Raw genomic sequence first — 17,596 nt, forward strand, 5'->3', positions numbered from 1 at the left:
AAACAGGAAATGTGAGAAAATCCCTGAAATATAAGGGAAACCCTTGAGGCCCTCAGGTCACCAGAATTACTGCCCCCCATTGAAACATTTCCCATCTATTTTTTTTCTGGGGACAACCCAAAATTTGTGATTATTTCTTACTTTGACTTTCGATAAAAACAGTAAACACAACAAATAGAGAGCTTGAATCTGCCTAAGTGTCTATTCACACTTGTGCGACTTACAAAATTGTGTGATTTCCATTGTGACTTTAATGTGCGACTTGATGCGACTTTGACGTGACTTTGATGCAACTTTGGATGAGTGCAACTTTGTAACGACTTTGACCAATGTGATTGTTTTGTTTGTGCTCTACAAAGTCGCTAGATATGTGCAGAATGGAAATTTGTTTAGTTCAGTTTAGTTTTTAAAATGAATTCCAAATTTTCAAAATGATTTTATTTCAAATCGGTACAAAATGAATCGACCGGTCTGAATTCTGTGTTAAGAATAGCTGGTTGTTAGGGAGTAGGACAGGGAGCTCTGTCTCCCCTTCCCAAAGCACCTTGTCCCCATTTTGGGGGCCCCCAGATACCGCGCCCCCATGTGAATGAGTATTGTGGAAACTACCAATAAAAAAGTCACCAATAAAAAAGTGTAGTGTAAAAAATGACAGTAGCTAGTTTTTGACAAATCCTTTATTGAAAAACAAAAATGAAAAAAATGTCCCACATTGTAGATCTATTGTCAATCATGATGCCCGCTGCCACCGCCAACCCCAAAAAAAGGGAAAAAAAAGTTCTGCTCTCGCTGAAGGCTCCTGACCTCTGAGAGTTCTTAAATAACTAAGAGGCGGGGCCCCCAATAACATCACGGGGTGACCCTGCCCCTTGTGATGCCATTGACGGGGCATGCTGGGTTGATGATGTCACAAGGAGGTGGAATCACCCAGGGACACTATCGGTATCCCCGCCCTTTAGTTATTTAAGTGTGGACCAGGAGTGGACCTTTTAAAAAAAAAAAGGGGGTTGGGGGTGGCCGCAATGACAATGGATCTACACTAGGGAAATTTTTAATTTTTCTTTAATATATTTGGGGGCAGTTTCCCCGGGTGCAAAATTTAGAGGGGCGCTGTCCCGAGTGTGTTGGGTCTCAGGGCCGTCTTAAAGGTCTTAAGCCCAGGTTCAGTGGTGGCGGGAGCCTGACAGCAAATAGCAGCATCCTCCGGGTGCGGTCATATATCTCCACATGGCAAGTGAGTGGGCAGCCCAGACAGAGGCCGTGGTGAATGGATAGGCCTGAGAGCCTAGGATGGAGAAGAGCTTCACCGCTGCCTTGACCCCCTAAGAGGTAAGCAGCAGCGTGTGCAGCATCCCCAGTACCTTTTGACCTTCTCTTCGTTCCAACATCAACAGTGAGGCCCGGAGAACAGGCTGATTGGGGGCTTGGAAGATGAGGAGAGGCTGGAGGTGCAGGCTGCCAGGGAGCCGCTAGAAGGAGCAGAGCACCCCAGGATCAAGAAGGAGACTTGCTTGTAGAGGCTAATGTAAAAATTTATACTAGGTGGTATTTAGTTCCCGTTAAACTGGCTTCCATGTATCCGTCAATTTCGCCCCTTTGCTTCAGAGGTTGTCAGGGTTTGGGGTCTATGGTACATATATGGTGGGAATGTCCCAAAATACGTGGATACTGGAATAAGGTGTTCAACATAATAAGACGTGTCACAGGCTGTAATTTGCATCAATCCCCCACTATCGCTTTACTTAACGGGATGTTACCCCAAACCTCCAAGGTTACTAGAAAACTCATCCTATACATTCTGACAGGTGCCAGGATCACAATTGCAGCTGCGTGGAAAAAATCTACTGTCTCCATCCGGTATATGAAACAAAAGGTTACATGGATTATGGAACAAGAAAAGAGGGTCTGTTCCATGTTGGATATGTCTACTCTTTTCCATGAAATATGGGAACCGTGGATGAAATTTATGGGAATATCTTTTATCCCATAAAGGCTGTGGTGATATTTATATCCTTAGGACGATGTTGTTCATTGACAGGCAGGCTGCCATCTCTTTTTCCTTTTACTTTCCCCTGATCTTCTTTTTTTTTTTTTTTTTCTTTCTTTTCTTCTCTTTTTTTCTCTTCTTTTCATTGATTGTTATTTGATTTGATAATTTTTTTTTTTACACGAGGATAACATCTTTGTTATTTCTCATTCTCAGAGTGTTTTGTTTAGAAAAAAAAAAAAAGATATATATAAACATTTGTATTAGCCTATGTTTGGGTTATCAAAAGATTCCACCAAATTTTTGGGGATGTTAGGTATGTTAAGGGTTTTGAAAATATATATTTACAGTGACTGGGTGGTATTGGTGATAATTATTGGAGGGAGGGAAGGGGGATTTAAAGGTTTGCTTAACCTCTTGGACACAGACTGTTCCCAGTGGGGGTGTCAGAGAAGTCTTTGTTATACAGAAATCCTGTCCTTTATTAGTTCCATGAAATTAGACCCAGTACACACATGGGGTTTTTTATTGTGTGACAACAATAAGCCTAAGGAATTATATAGTATATAGAAATATCCTTTTATTTATTTAATTATAAATTATTGGTTATACCTAGCTTTTCTTTTTAACTATTACAATCTGTTATACTCTCACCGTATGGTGATAGCATATGATATGGCTGTATATGATAGTCAGTTTCTATGACAAGACCATCTTCTATGTAAAGCAATGCATTGGATTTATTATTTACTGTGTATTACTGAAATGTATACTGCTGTTTTAGTACAAATGTATGTACTTTTATTGAAAATAAACATAAATTTGAATGAAAAAAAAAAAGAAGGAGACTTGCATGGAAGATACCAGGCATCAGACACAGACCTAAATGCAGACAAAGACTGGGACAGGGGTGCAGAGCAGGGAGTGCAGATAGGGACAGGGCAAGGGGTCTCTCTCCCATCTCCCCCTTCACTTCCCTCTCCCTCTCAACCCCCTTTCCCTCACCCCCTCTCTCTCAGCCCCTTCCCTCTCTCAGCCCCCTTCCATCTCTCTCACACCCTCTCTCTCTCTCATCTCCTTCCCTCTCTCTTAGCCCCCCTCTCAACCCAACTGTCTTTCTCACTCTCTCTCTCTCACCCTATCTCTCAGCCCCTCTCTCTCTCATCCCCCTCTTTCTGTCTCTGAGCCCCTCTCTCTCTCTCATGCCCCTCTTTCTGTCTCTCAGCCCCCTCTCCTCTCTCTCTCTCACACCCTTACTCTCTCTTGTCCCCCTCTCTCTCCCCTCCTCCTAGCCCCCCTTTCTATCTCAGCTGCCCCTCTTACCCCTTGTCTCCCACCCCCCCTTTTGTGCTGCATTTGTGGCACCAGTGTAAGTGTTAATTATAAAGGGGTTAAAAACACTGCCAGTGCCCACTGAGACAGCACAAAGGGTTTAATTAACTCCACCTAAACCCATCAATGGGGAGGGATTAAAGTAGAAAAGAGAATTTCCAGTTTAAACATAACTAGCCTTAAAAATTCTCCCATCCCTCCTCCTAATGAATAACCTCTGTAGAAAAGATGAATACACCTATTTTCAGGCTGCTCCAGTCCAGTCACGTTATCCCCTGTATGAGCAAGTGGTGTATGCAATGGAGAGCACCCTGGGCACTGACAACCAATGCTATGCCACTGGGGGAGAGGGAAGTGTTCTGTAGTAGCAACTCACTTACTGCGATAGTGTGACGATGCTATTTCTCCATAGATACAGTACAATGAGTGACTATTGTCACCCTAGGACAGGAAGAGGGTCACTAAAAGGATCACCAGTTGCAAATAAGTAAAATAATAAAATTGGTAAGGCAATAAAAAAAAAAGCTTAAAAAAATAAAAATAAAATACAACCACTACATCTAAGGACTGGTAAGCTGCAAAATATTAAATTTGAAATTGGGTTTAGATACACTTTAAAGCATTCTTTTTTAAATAATAAAACAATCTTATGTATCTTATTAGTGTATTAGTTTCTATACTATATATCAAATACAGTTTTCTAATATTATATGCTGATGTGGGATAATGAAATAATCACTAGCTTACACCAGTAGTGACTAATAATCATGAAATGAATTACCCTTAGAACATTGGGTAGCAATGTGTGTTTAACCCATAGCAAACAATGTCAGGAAGTGGCTGCAGACACACTTACAGATGCAAGGTTTTCATTTAGCAGAACATTGTAATTTGTGTGCTAGCATTTTACAAATTAGATTGAGGACTACACAAGTAGTCAGGGTAATGAAGGGTGAAATTAATTTTTCATGTCTTGTAAGAATGGCACTGGCTGGAGAATCATTCTCTTCTCTGATACTGTACAGCTGACCCAGCAATCTCTAAAGCAGGAATACAGAAGAACTAACCTGTACTGTGTGTTCAAGTGCAACGGGAGATAAAACAGAAGCTACATAATGGTAAAAAAAGAAAACAAAAAATTCACTAAGCGTCATTCTATAAATGCAAAGAACACGTACCCATTTCCAAAAAAAATTTGCGTGCCTATTTATCTGTGCAAAATACTAAAAGAACACCTGAGCCCATTTATAAAAATGTCCACGATATCTTCACTGTTATGCTGCTGAAAGATTTTCCTGCTTTGGTGAGAATAAGAGTGCCAATGTAGTGGTTCACATTTTGCAGCCTCTAAATGTCCTTCCATGTTAGCATATGTGTCCAAACAGGAGTTTCGAGGAAGGGGTGTTTAGGCAAGCTATACATTATGCAATTTTCTTTTCTTCACCCATGGGTTGAAAGCAAGAAAATAGCTTAAATCCCCCATCAACACAGTCAGTTTTGATAGGGGAATCCCTCCCACTGGGCTATTGTATTCTAACAGCGGGAGATTTCCCTGCCGTCAGAATAAAATGATCACTGCAGGCGTTTTCATGCAGTGATTGCATGAAAAAAAAATGACAGGCTGGTTATACTGAAGTTGATCAAAAGATCGACTTCAGTGCAACCAGTCTGCCCATAGATGGAACAAAATTTGACCAGTTCCAGCTGAATTAGCTGATTTTGACCAGTTTATGACCGGCATAAGAGGCAGAAAAAGAAAATCAAGAAAGGAGCGTTTTGGCAGAAAATATAAGCAAGATGGGCTTTAAAATTTTGTGTTAGTTAAATGGCACTGGCTAAGGCTAAGCAGCAGAGTATCTGTGTGGCACACTTGGCAAGTTAAAACTAGAGATCCAACCCAGTATTGCTAACCTACCAGATTAAAATTTACTGACCTAAAATTTAAGACCCAAAATTTACTGGCACAGCCAAGTTTATACTGGCATCTCCAAAAATTAAAAAATTACAGTTTTAAGTGAAAAAAATCAGTATTTAGGCTACAAACAAGTATGATATGCAATTAGCAATGTGATTTAAGATAGATATTAAGGCAAAAAACCTATTTGTTTTATTTTCGTAAGTGGCTCAGAGGCACACATGGCTCCATCCGCTCAGCGTTTAACCATGACATCACATGACACACTCAGGCACCTCTTCTGCCAGAGCCCCCCCAGCGCCACTTGAACCCACTGTAGGTAGGCACTCGGATGATCCTGGCTTGCTATGGATCGGAACTGTGCATGCTAAGTGCCTCAGACATATTTTTTACTGGCAACCTTTGTCTGTCACTGGCATTTACTGGCAGAAGAAAAGACCCAATTTTTTTACTGGTTTCTGGTAAAAATACTGATGGTCGGCAACACTAATCCAACCTGCTGGCCCAATAAAATATAACCAGAGAGGTTCACAAGGTGGTTGAAAAACACGAGAGAGTAGAAAACTATGCCAGGACTTAAATAAATAACAGTTTTATTTAGAGCTCATAAATATAACAAGTGATAGCATCAACTCACTTCAGGACTCCAGATAACAAAGAAAGGGACCTTTTCGGAGGAGTTTACTAAATGGATCTCAGGTTACATTGTGAAGGATTGTCACCTCCATAGGCGTGCGCACAGGGTGTGCCAGGTGTGCCCAGGCACACCCTAATCACCCTGTGCAGCATAGATTCCCCCTACTTCCCACCCGCACTGTTGCTGGCTTCCCTCCTCTCCCTGTTGGCTGATGCTGAGGGGATGTTTTAAGATGAACGGGGGAAGGGGCCGGTAAATATGTAATTTACTGACCCCTTCCCTTTCTGAATGAACACAGTGAGCGATCGGTAGTGTGTGTTTGAGATTTGGGGTGCACATCCTAATGCAATAGGCTGCACACACCTATGGTCAAAAGAAAGCTTTGGTCGCAGCATACACTTTCATTTTAAAATAGCAATAAAACAATAACTATTTTTGACAATCCAGTATAAGCTTACTTAAAAAAAAAAACAATTAATGTTTCTCTTCTTATAGGAATATTCAGTCCATAGTTCACATCCATATACCACACACACACACACAGAGAAGTAGATTTAAATTGCTAGCTACATAAATTCATAGTTTATCAGGTTGAAAAAAGACTAGTCCATCTAGTTCAACCATTTAAAAAAAAGACACACGCAAACACAGAAAACCTCCATATACACTATCCTATACTACCGTGTTTCCCCGAAAATAAGACCGGGTCTTATATTAATTTTGGGTCCAAAAAATACACTAGGGCTTATTTTCAGGGGATGCCTTATAAAGTTCCCTGTCTTCTCCCCCCTGTCAGGTCAGGAGTCAGTATTTTGACATTTTAATACCCCCCAAAAAAAAAAACATCTTAGTTAAAATCCTTATACAATTCTGTGGTCTGTTTTATAGGGGGATTGTGCTGGTGTCAGGTGCAGTGTGTCTCCATTTGTGGCAGTTTTATAAAAATACCTTTTTGTACAGGGGGCTCATGTGATCTTCCTCTGCTCTTCACCGCTCGGAGATCCCAAGTGACGTCAGCCCGCTCCGAGAACTGCAGAGGAAGGGGCCGCAGACGTCAGCCGGGAGAAGAAGAGGAGAAAGGAAGAGCCGCGATCCCGCTGACGTCAGCCCGCTCCGAAAACTGCAGAGGGAGGGGCCACAGACATCAGCCGGGAGGAGCAGAGAAGAGAGGAAGAGCCGCCATCCCAGCTGATGTCAGCCCGCTCCAAGCACTAAAGTGGGAGGGGCCGTGAGCCGGGTGGAGAAGGAGAGGAGATGATCTTTGGTTATATCTGGCTGCTATAAATGGAGTATTTTACATGGTGCTGTTGCAGTGGGATACACACTGGACCTGGGATCTCTTTCCAAAACGGATTACAGCCTTTTTCATTAACTTTACAAGGGCTTATTTTCGGGGTAGGGCTTATATTGCAGCCCACCCTGATAAACAAGATAGGTCTTATTTTCGGGGTAGGGCTTATTTTTGGGGAAACACGGTATACACAGTTGATCCAGAAAAACCAGCAAAAACCCCCCAGAAATTTGCTTCAGTGGGGGAAAACAATTCCTTCCTGATCCCCAGGAGGCAATTAGACATTACCTGGTTCAACTACCCCTGGCGTTTTACCTCTAAAAATTACCACTCACTTATATTTCGTGCATTTAGGAATGCATTCAGCTCTTTTTAAATCAATCTACTGAGCTAAGATATTTTTGTGAGTTATAGATTGCATATCTGTTTCCACAATCCTATTCATAACTAAGGTATATCAGTGCTGCCAGTTAATGCAAAACTATCAATCGTTTTTCACACCAGCCAATCAACTTAGTTTGATTGAATCAGATCTACTGTTAATTGATCAAAAGGGAGGTTCTAGCTATTCTATTATTTGCAGATTCGATCATTTTGATCGAACTACACATCGATTGTATAATGACATTTAAGCATGTGTGGCCAGCATTACAGAAGAACTGACAAAGTGGGGTAAAGACAAAGTAAATCTCCCTGTATTATTTGTACCTATAGGCAAGCCGATAATAATGCTTACCTATAGGTACTGTAAATATCTCCTAAACCTGCACAGTTTAGGTGATATTTACTGTATACGCCACTGATTACATCACCGGCGCATATGCTCTGGAGGAATGGCCGCCCGTGCCATTTTTTCAGAGTTTTTGCCATGATTGGTACCATCGCAGCTCCGGCCACTCACAGCGCCGGAGCCCGCGAACCCAGAGGAAACACCGGGGAAGATTTCAGCTCTCTCAGAGGTGTGCGGGTTTCACTGGAGGGCTTCAATCTAAGTTAAGTATTTCATAATGAGCTAGTATGCGATGCATACTAGCTCATTATGCCTTTGCCTTACAGTTTTTTTTTCCAGGGTTTTCAACCTCATTAAACTAAGAAAGAGCAGCAAGTCAGGACTCCAGTCCAAGATCTAGCATGTTTCCAGCAGAGTTCACACAGTGGTTGGTACCAAGATTGAGATGTCTAGTTTACAAAGGGAACTGTATTGATCATTCTTACAAAATCACAGGAATAATTTCTAAAAAAAAAAAAAAATCACAAAGTGCCAAAACAACTTTCAGATTCAGACTTCAACTTGGGTGAATTGGTTTGCTTATTCCTATTAAGGTGTCACCAAATAGGGTAAAAGGTTAACCTTAAATTCAAAATGTTTATGGCACCGCAAAGTTTAACCTTCTAAGAGCTTTGGACCAATGCCACCTAAACTTAGGGAAGAACCTACTTCAAAGTGCAAACATGGTATCTAACACCTTAATTTCTTGTGCTAACAGTTGCTTCGTGTTACAAACAAAAGTTTTTTGCCACTTATCATATCTTGCAATGTCTTTTTAGTCGCTTTAGGCCAGTTAATTAACTGGCACTGGTCAGTCACAAATGCATCAGTGATCAGTGGCAATACATTAACCCCCCCCCCATGCTGCATATTACAAATACCATTGGCAATTACCCACTTGCCGACCTGTCACAGTACTGTGACGGGGGGGCAGCGGGTTCATACCCTCACCCACCCATTCCCCTGTGATTTGATACAGCAGGAGACTGTCAGCAGATCCCAGCCAATGATTCATGACCGGGACCAGCTGATCGGCTGTGTCAAAATCACAGCCCAGAGCCCTGTGTTGACAATCAATACAGGGCTCTTAATAGAGGGTGCAAAGCAGGGAAAATATACAAATCCACATGTAGTATAAAGCAGCACAATTACACATTGTTAGGTGCACAATTAACCCCTTGGTTGCCCCTAGATATTAACCTCTTCCCAGCCAGTGTCCTCAGTACAGTGACAGTGCATATTATTATCACTGATCACTGTATTAGTGTAACTGGTAATGTGGCAGTTAGTTGGTTCCCACAAAGTGTCAGTTAAACCGGGTACACACAGGCCAAATGTCGGGAGACAACGGCCAGTTCATAAAAAACTGGCGTATAGTTACCCCTGCTATATGAGGCGTAGCTAATGTTAAGTATGGCCGTCGTTCCCGCACCGAGTTTTGAAAATAAGTCCTTGCGGCGTACTTTGGAGCAATGCACACTGGGATATTTTATGGACGGTGCATGAGCAGTTAAAAAAAAAGTAAAAAACGCGGGGTCAAGTGAAATTTAAATAAAACACGCCCCCAACATCCCCCATTTGAATTAGGCGGGCTTACGCCGCAACACATACGTTACGCCGCCGTAACTAAGGGCGCAAGTTCTTTCTGCATACGGAACTTGCGCCCAAAGTTACGGTGGCGTTATGCGTTACGGCGGCGTTATGCCAGCAGAAAGATCCGCTGATCTTTCTGAATCCAGCCCTCTATATTTACATAATTATCCCCCACTATTCAAGAAGTTAGAAAATGATCTTTCAACTTGGTCCAAACATGAATTGTCATGGTTAGGCAGGATCAATTCGATTAAAATGACATTACTCCCTAGAATCCTATATTATTTCAGGTCTCTCCCTATCCCGGTCCGAAATTCCAGTTGAAAAAACTTCAGGGTAAAATAGTAAAATTCACATGGAACACCTCTGGTTATAGAATACCCCAAAACACCCTTTTTCGTCATAGAAAAAGCGGGGTCTAGTCCTTCCTGATCTCTATAAATATTTTATATCAGCAGCTCCACAATGCTCGCTTGAACACCTATTTTGGTGTCCCCCTAAAAAGAGACCTTCAATTCTAGTCCCGTCTCTATCCCAATCACTTGCGCTCTGGGATGAACTTAGAAAATATCCGTCTCAACCGTTCGACCACTTGAAAGTCTGTTTGGTAACTCGGACTTTCCCCCTGGGCTAGATCTGGAGGCTTTTAAATGGTGGACGGATAAAGGACTTTATCGTATTGGACATTTTTTTTTACGCTGGTAAACCCATGTCATTAAACCATTGCAAAAAAACATTAAAACTCATGGAATATAATTTTCATCAAATTTACAAATTTCTACAAATGATCTGGAAGGAAAAACCTCTCCCCCCACAATTTACAAACTACGAGATGTGGTGTGAAAGAGCTGAGGGACAGAGGGGGGGTATTTCGGTTACATATTCGTGCCTCACTCACCCTACAGGGAAAGCTTCTTATATGGAGACATGGGAAAATGATCTTCAAATTAGTTGGGACTTAGAGACCTGGAATAGATCATTTACAAAATCCTTTAAGGGGATTCTAAACGTATCAGTGATGGAGGCCAACATTAAAGTAATAACCAGGTGGTATTTAACTCCACTCTAAGCTGGCTTATATTTTCACTACAGTAGATCCGAATTGTTTTAGGGGATGTCAACTCCTGGGAACTATGGGCCAGATTCACAGAAGAGAGAATCTATGTGACTGATTCATAGAATCAGTTACGCATAGATAGCCCTTAGATCCAACAGGTGTAACAGGTGTAATTGACTTACACCAACGGATCTTAGGATGCAGTACCTCGGCCGCCGCTGGGTGGAGTTTGCGTCGTATTCCAGCGTCGGGTATGCAAATTAGCAGTTACGGCGATCCACAAAGGTTTTTCCCGTCGTTACGTCGGCGAAAGTCTTAGTTTCCCGTCGCAAAATTAGGGGTACTTTAACATGGTGTAAAATTACTCCACCATGTTAAAGTATGCCCGTCGTTCCCGCGTCGCTTTTTAATTTTTTGTTTTTCCCGGCGTAAGTATGTTACGCACGTCGCGATTCACAAACACGTCGCGCCGCCGTAATTTCGCGCAAAGCACATTGGGAAAATTGCGAACGGAGCATGCGCAGTACGTCCGGCGCGGGAGTGCGCCTAATTTAAATGGTACCCGCCCCATTTGAATTGGAAGTTTACAGGTAAGTGCTTTGTGGATCGGGCACTAACACTGAAAACTTGCGGTGGTGTAACGTAAACGGGTTACGTTACACGGCCGCAATTCTATGTGAATCTGGCCCTATGACTTATATCTGGTGGAAGTGTCCTAGAATTAGATAATTTTGGAACAACATTTTTTCTATGATTTTTAAGGTAACAGGTTGCCAGGTCTCGAGATCTCTACCAATAGCTCTCCTGAATGCGCATATATCTCAAATTCCAAAACATTCTCAAAAATTAATTCACTTTATTCTTACAATTGCCAAAAATTGGAAGAAACCTAAACCCTCTTTCTCGGAAGAAAAAAAAATCTCTTGGATAATGACTGAAGAAAAGTTAGCTAGCATTTTGAATGATACTGTTTTGAAATTTGGGAACCTTGGGCCAGATATATAAGTATTTCTCTTTCTCAGGATGCCTCTTCGATTCCCGCAAACACTGTAAACACTGTAAACACTTCTTTCCCCCTCTCTTTGAAAGTCTTTTTTAGTTCCTGCTGACATTTACTAGGTTATGTCCATATTGATATGTATTGTGATTTTTTTATTTTTTATTTATGAAAATAAAATAATTTGAAAGAAAAAAAATAATAATTATGGACTGATAATTTCTTTGTTAGTGGGCAAGCGTACAAGATCAGCAAGAGATGAAATACTTTTTTCCCCTCACTGTAAACACAGATTGTTTTTTTTGTTATTACTTTGGACAGGAGCAGGAACCTATGGCTCCTGCTGCCCTCAGTGTCTCCTTTGAAAGCAGGATGAGATTGGGGTGATTTTTTGCCTTAATGTGGATAATGCATAGTGGTAGAACATCATTTTGAGTTTAAAACTACTTAAAGTGAATTTTGTTGTTATATTTTTATTTATTTTTTGACAATAGGTAAAAAAAAAAGTCCAAATAACAATTTAAAAAATGTGAAAACATAATTTTTTGGTATACCAATTTTTGGTATAATTTATTAATATGTGAAAAATGACTCCAAAATAAAAGCTTGTCTGTGTCTTTTTCCCTTTTTAAGTAGCTTTTTTCCCCTACAGTCCAAAAAAACAATAGACACACAAAACACAAGATGGAAACTCGTGATTGGACTCATTTAGTACAAGATTGAAACATTCAGGGGCTTTTTAAAGCCCCTAAAATAATAAAATTCACCATAATTTCACCTTTCCCATTATTTCTAATGCAGGACACATTACAAAAACAACCGTGTATCGTAAGGGACCATGGAAAAAATCTACAACCTATCAGCAAGGTGTGTGGCCAGCAAGTTCTGTTAGGAAATAAATGTTGACTTTAGAATATTTGTTAGTTATGATGACTCATTAGACAGATTAGAATATACAATAATTATGCATGTGCGTCTAGCTTTAGTAGCCTTGTAATATTTTCTCCTTGAGTTGATATCCAACCCCTCTTTGAATAACAGGACACATTTTAATTTGTGTTGGAGTCACCAGCTTCAGAACTGATATAATCATTATCACAAAGCAAGTTTTGTTTTTAAGCATGAACATAATCATTAGCATAATCCACTTGAGTCATTCATCATTTCTCATGCTTCAGTTTTGACTTTCTCCAAAGTACATTGTATCCTTGTATCACAGGCAATATCAAAACCCGTCCAATCTGCAGTGTGAGTTTTTCGGGTTCTAGGGCAGACAGCCATATATGACCTGTCTGGATATTAAGTCCCCACAATAAAGATTCAAATCATGCAGAGTAGAAGCTATCAAGCCTGCATAAACTTGCCAGTTTGGTATTTATGACTTTTTTACTAAAGCTTCCAGTGCAGACAAAAATTGAGAAAATCCATTATTTTTGTAGTGTTGCACTCCAACATGTGTATTGGTAGCACTGACTTACAGCTTGTTATTTTAAGCTATTTAAATGGAGTCTTCAAAAAATGCAACAGGTTCTAGTGTTCTAGTGTGAATGTCAATGCATGCATTCTGGTGTAAATGAGCAATAAGGCTGGGTTTACACTCTTGTACTGCAGCAACATGCACTTTATCATATGTGTTACTGTGAATCACAAAAACATATTATTCACATTGATGAGCTGTGGTGCCATTCAAATTTAAAGTGTTACTGAACCCACAACAGTAAAATCAGTCTGTATATGCAGTAAAGCATGCTTGTTATTAGTGTTGAGCAGAATATGCCATATTCGATTTCGCGATATATCTCGAATATATATTCGAATATTCGAGATATATTCGCTAAATTCGAATATTCGTGATATTTTATCGAAATTAAATGATTGCGATTTTTCGCTATTGCGAATGCGAAAATAATTGCGATTTTTTTAATAACTGCGGTAGGAGCACTCTGATTGGCTCAGAATATTCGTGATATTTTATCGAAATATCGCAACATGCGAATGCGATATTTATTGCGCAATTTCGAGAAATGCTGGAGGAGCGCTCTGATTGGCTCAGAATATTCGTGATATTTTATCGAAATATCGCAACATGCGAATGCGATATTTACTGCGCAATTTCGACAAATGCTGTAGGAGCACTCTGATTGGCTCAGAATATTCGTGATATTTTACAATACAAAATAATTGCGAATATTCGGCAAATGCGGAAGGAGCACTCTGATTGGCTCAGAATATTCTTGATATTTTACAATACAAAATAATTGCGAATATTCGGCAAATGCGGAAGGAGCACTCTGATTGGCTCAGAATATTCTTGATATTTTACAATACAAAATAATTGCGAATATTCGGCAAATGCAGAAGGAGCACTCTGATTGGCTCAGAATATTCTTGATATTTTACAATACAAAATAAAAAGTGTTTTGCATTGGTGGTGATTCTTTACTCTATCCATCTGTCACAGCCGTTTGTCAATCAAACACCTTGAAGATTGAACACGTTCATGCTGCATGCTTTGGACTTTTTTTCACTTCACATATCAAAGACATTTTTATGAAAGATTATTTTTCTATTATTGGGACTATATTTCTTTATATATTTGTTTCACTGTGTATTTCACAAGTTATTTGCGCTTGCTTATTTTATAATTTGCCCACATGTCTTGTCACTAGACATATTTTTTATTCTTGTAGAGCGACTCCATTTTCTGTCTTGTATTAAATTATGTTGTATAACATTTTTGAGTTGCTGCTGTATTCTCCCCTTTTTTTAAGGTATGCGCAATTTTTTCCTTCTTACAAAAAAAAATAATATCAAACATACAAATATTCATAACAGAAACATACACAAAGCCCCCCCCTTTTGCATCAGAGACAATCAGAGTTCTCCTACCACAGTTATCGGAAATTCGCAATCATTTTCGCATTCGCAATAGCGAAAAATCGCAATGTTTTTTTTTTCAATTTGGCAACATAAAAGGATCGCCTCAGCTTAGCTACTCGGCCCAGGGTCTCTAATCATACCAGCAATGCTTTTAGACGTCGATAGGATGTGATCTGTTTTAAAAATCAAATTGAAAAAATGCGAATATTCGGAATTGCGAATATTCACCGCGAAATTCGAAATATAGCGCGATTTCTCGAATATGCTATATTCGAGTCGAATATTCGCAATGCGAATATTCGTGAGCAACACTACTTGTTATACGCACCTGGGAACCTAAGGAGTTAATCCTTTGCATTGTGTATAAAGGCTATTTAACCCTATCTCTTTAATCCTCCTCTTCTTCCACTGTCTCCAAAAAATAACCTGATATTTACAGAGCCTGGGGACGGGCTGCATATGCTCAGTTTTGTGTGTATTGCGAGAGAGGTTTTTTTTTCGTGGGAGGGTGCATGTGATCAGCACAGGGCCAATCAGCACCCACCAGACATGTCCAGACAGAGGATAAGGGGAGAATGAAAACTCCTCCTACAAGCTTTACTAGGAACTGACAAGACTGCTATATACTGCTGACGAGAAAAGGTATTTGAAGTAAAAATTATGCAATATTGAACAATCTAATGTAACTATTGCATCTAAGTATTAATTGCCTATCCCTATAACTTGGCTAATCTAAAGAGTCGGATAAGCACAATGATATAACAAACACAGCTGCTTAGTAAATAATGTAACATTTGTTTCTCAATAAACTAGGAATATCACAAACTAAACAGCAGATATCTACAACATATAACAACAATCATCAAAGATAATTATCGCCTCCTCTAGGTAGACTTCTCGTTGTCTGAGCTCAAGATGGCAAAGAGACAGAGCTCTGGGCCACATGGTTTAGGCCAGAGCCCGCAGCCAGAGCAAAACCTCCAGATGGCAGAGAGACAGCCTCATGGCAAAGGCCTGCAGTGAAAGAGAGAGAGAGATTTCCGTTGAAAACCCTTTTTACAAAACTCAGTCACCCATTCATCCAAACCCCCCCTAATGCCAGACCCCCTCTCAGTTTTGGACGAATCAGAATGTTCACAGGGCAGTCTTCCTTAGCAGGTTATATTACTGACCGTCTTGCCGTAATTGGCCTCTAGGGGCAACATTGCCCATATCATCTTTCGGAGCTTGCTGGTCCTTGATTTTTGTCATCAATCATCCCTTTGAAGCTTGCTTGTAAAGTAGACAGATCTGAGTCTGTACTGTCATGCAAAGATAGAAGCTTAATTGGCTACATTCCAACCGGGGGGGGCACCCAGGCCTCCAGGGAACGGCAAGTATCAGCGTGGCTGACCGTTGGGAATGAAAACAGATATGTAGAAAATCTAGAAATTATATTAACTCATGTTGCCTTCCAACAGTATTTATCAGTTTATGTTTACTAAAATAATTACATTTCCATGTTCTGTGCACTGTGATATAGTGAACGCAGGCTCTGGTTTTAGTAACACTTTAACCTTGCTAATGAACCTGTGCTGCAGCACTCCACAGTGTACGCGTATGCCTCATGGTGCACGACATAAAAAAAAACACTGCATGCACAATTGTATTATTGGGTGTTACCATGATGTGTGTATAGATGCACGTTACAGCATGAATTCTAATATGAACAAGCCCTGATACTGCTGCATTAAATGTATTCAATTGTATCACCTTGTAAATGTAGTGCTGCCCACTTAGAAGCTGCTGATTAGGATGGGCCATCTGTTCCTTGCATTAAACTTTTCCAAAAACCTCAGCCCCTCTAACACACCAGGTTGAGTGTGCAAACATACAATATCACAGGAAATCACTAAAAGTAACATTTAGTACCCAGAAGTAGCACTATATCAAATAAAACAGGCACCAAACCTGTCACCTAATATAGTTGGTAACTAGGTAAGAATAAATAGATTAACAATAGTAATATTTCGCATACAAGGTGATTAACTAGGCACAAGATGACATTTGGTGTCCAGATCAGCATAAACAGTAGCAAGGCCATCTCAAGTGCAGCCGTGAGCAGTAGTAAGGCTTGATGTACACTACAGCTCCTGAACTGTCCATGGCTGCTATGTAATTTAACCGGTTCCTGACCGGCTCCTGTACATATACATCCTCCCCTGCCACGAGCTCCGTGACCATGCCCATGGACTCGATGTCCGCTGGTGTCCCACGGTCAGGTAACAGAACTGCAGAACGGTGAGAGGCAAGTGTAAACAAGCATCTCCCCGTTCTGCCTAGTGATACTGTCACTGATCGTCTGTACCCTCTCATCGGGAACAGCGATCAGTGACATGTCATTTGTAGCCACACCCCCTAACAGTAATCACTCCCTAGGTCACACTTAACCCCTTCAGTGCCACCTAGTGGTTAACCCCTTCAATGCCAGTGTCATTTTCACAGTAATCAGTGTATTTTTAAAGCACTGATCGCTGTAAAAATGACAATGGTCCCAAAAATGTGTCAAAAGTGTCCAATGTCTCCGCAATAAAGTTGCAGTCACGATAAAAATGATCGCCGCCATTACTAGTAAAAAAAAAATATTAAAAATGCCATAAAACTATCTCCTATTTTGTAGACGCTATAACTTTTGCGCAAAACCAATCAATATACGCTTATTGCGATTTTATTTTTTACCAAAAATATGTAGAAGAATATGTATCAGCCTACACTGTGAAAAAATTTTGCTTTTTTATAGATTTTTTGGGGATATTTATTATAGCAAATAGTAAAAAATATAGAATTTTTTTCAAAATTTTCGTTCTATATTTGTTTAATTGCGCAAAAAAAAGGACGTCAATTTAGTTTGGGAGCCACATTGCACGACCGCGCAATTGTCAGTTAAAGCGATGCAGTGCCGAATCGCAAAAAATGCTCTGGTCTTTGGCCAGCAAAATGGTCCAGGGCTTAAGTGGTTAAAGAGAGCAAAATACAAGATACAGAAATAAATGCTACCTATATATGGTTAACTACTGAATGCAATGTTTTCTCCTAAATGTACTGTACAGTAGATAGGAAAAGCTCTACAAAGTTTTGAGCCTATTGCCGATATGGAAG

Source organism: Rana temporaria, chromosome 1, assembly GCF_905171775.1.
Source record: "Rana temporaria chromosome 1, aRanTem1.1, whole genome shotgun sequence".
Classification (NCBI taxonomy): Eukaryota; Metazoa; Chordata; class Amphibia; order Anura; family Ranidae; genus Rana; species Rana temporaria.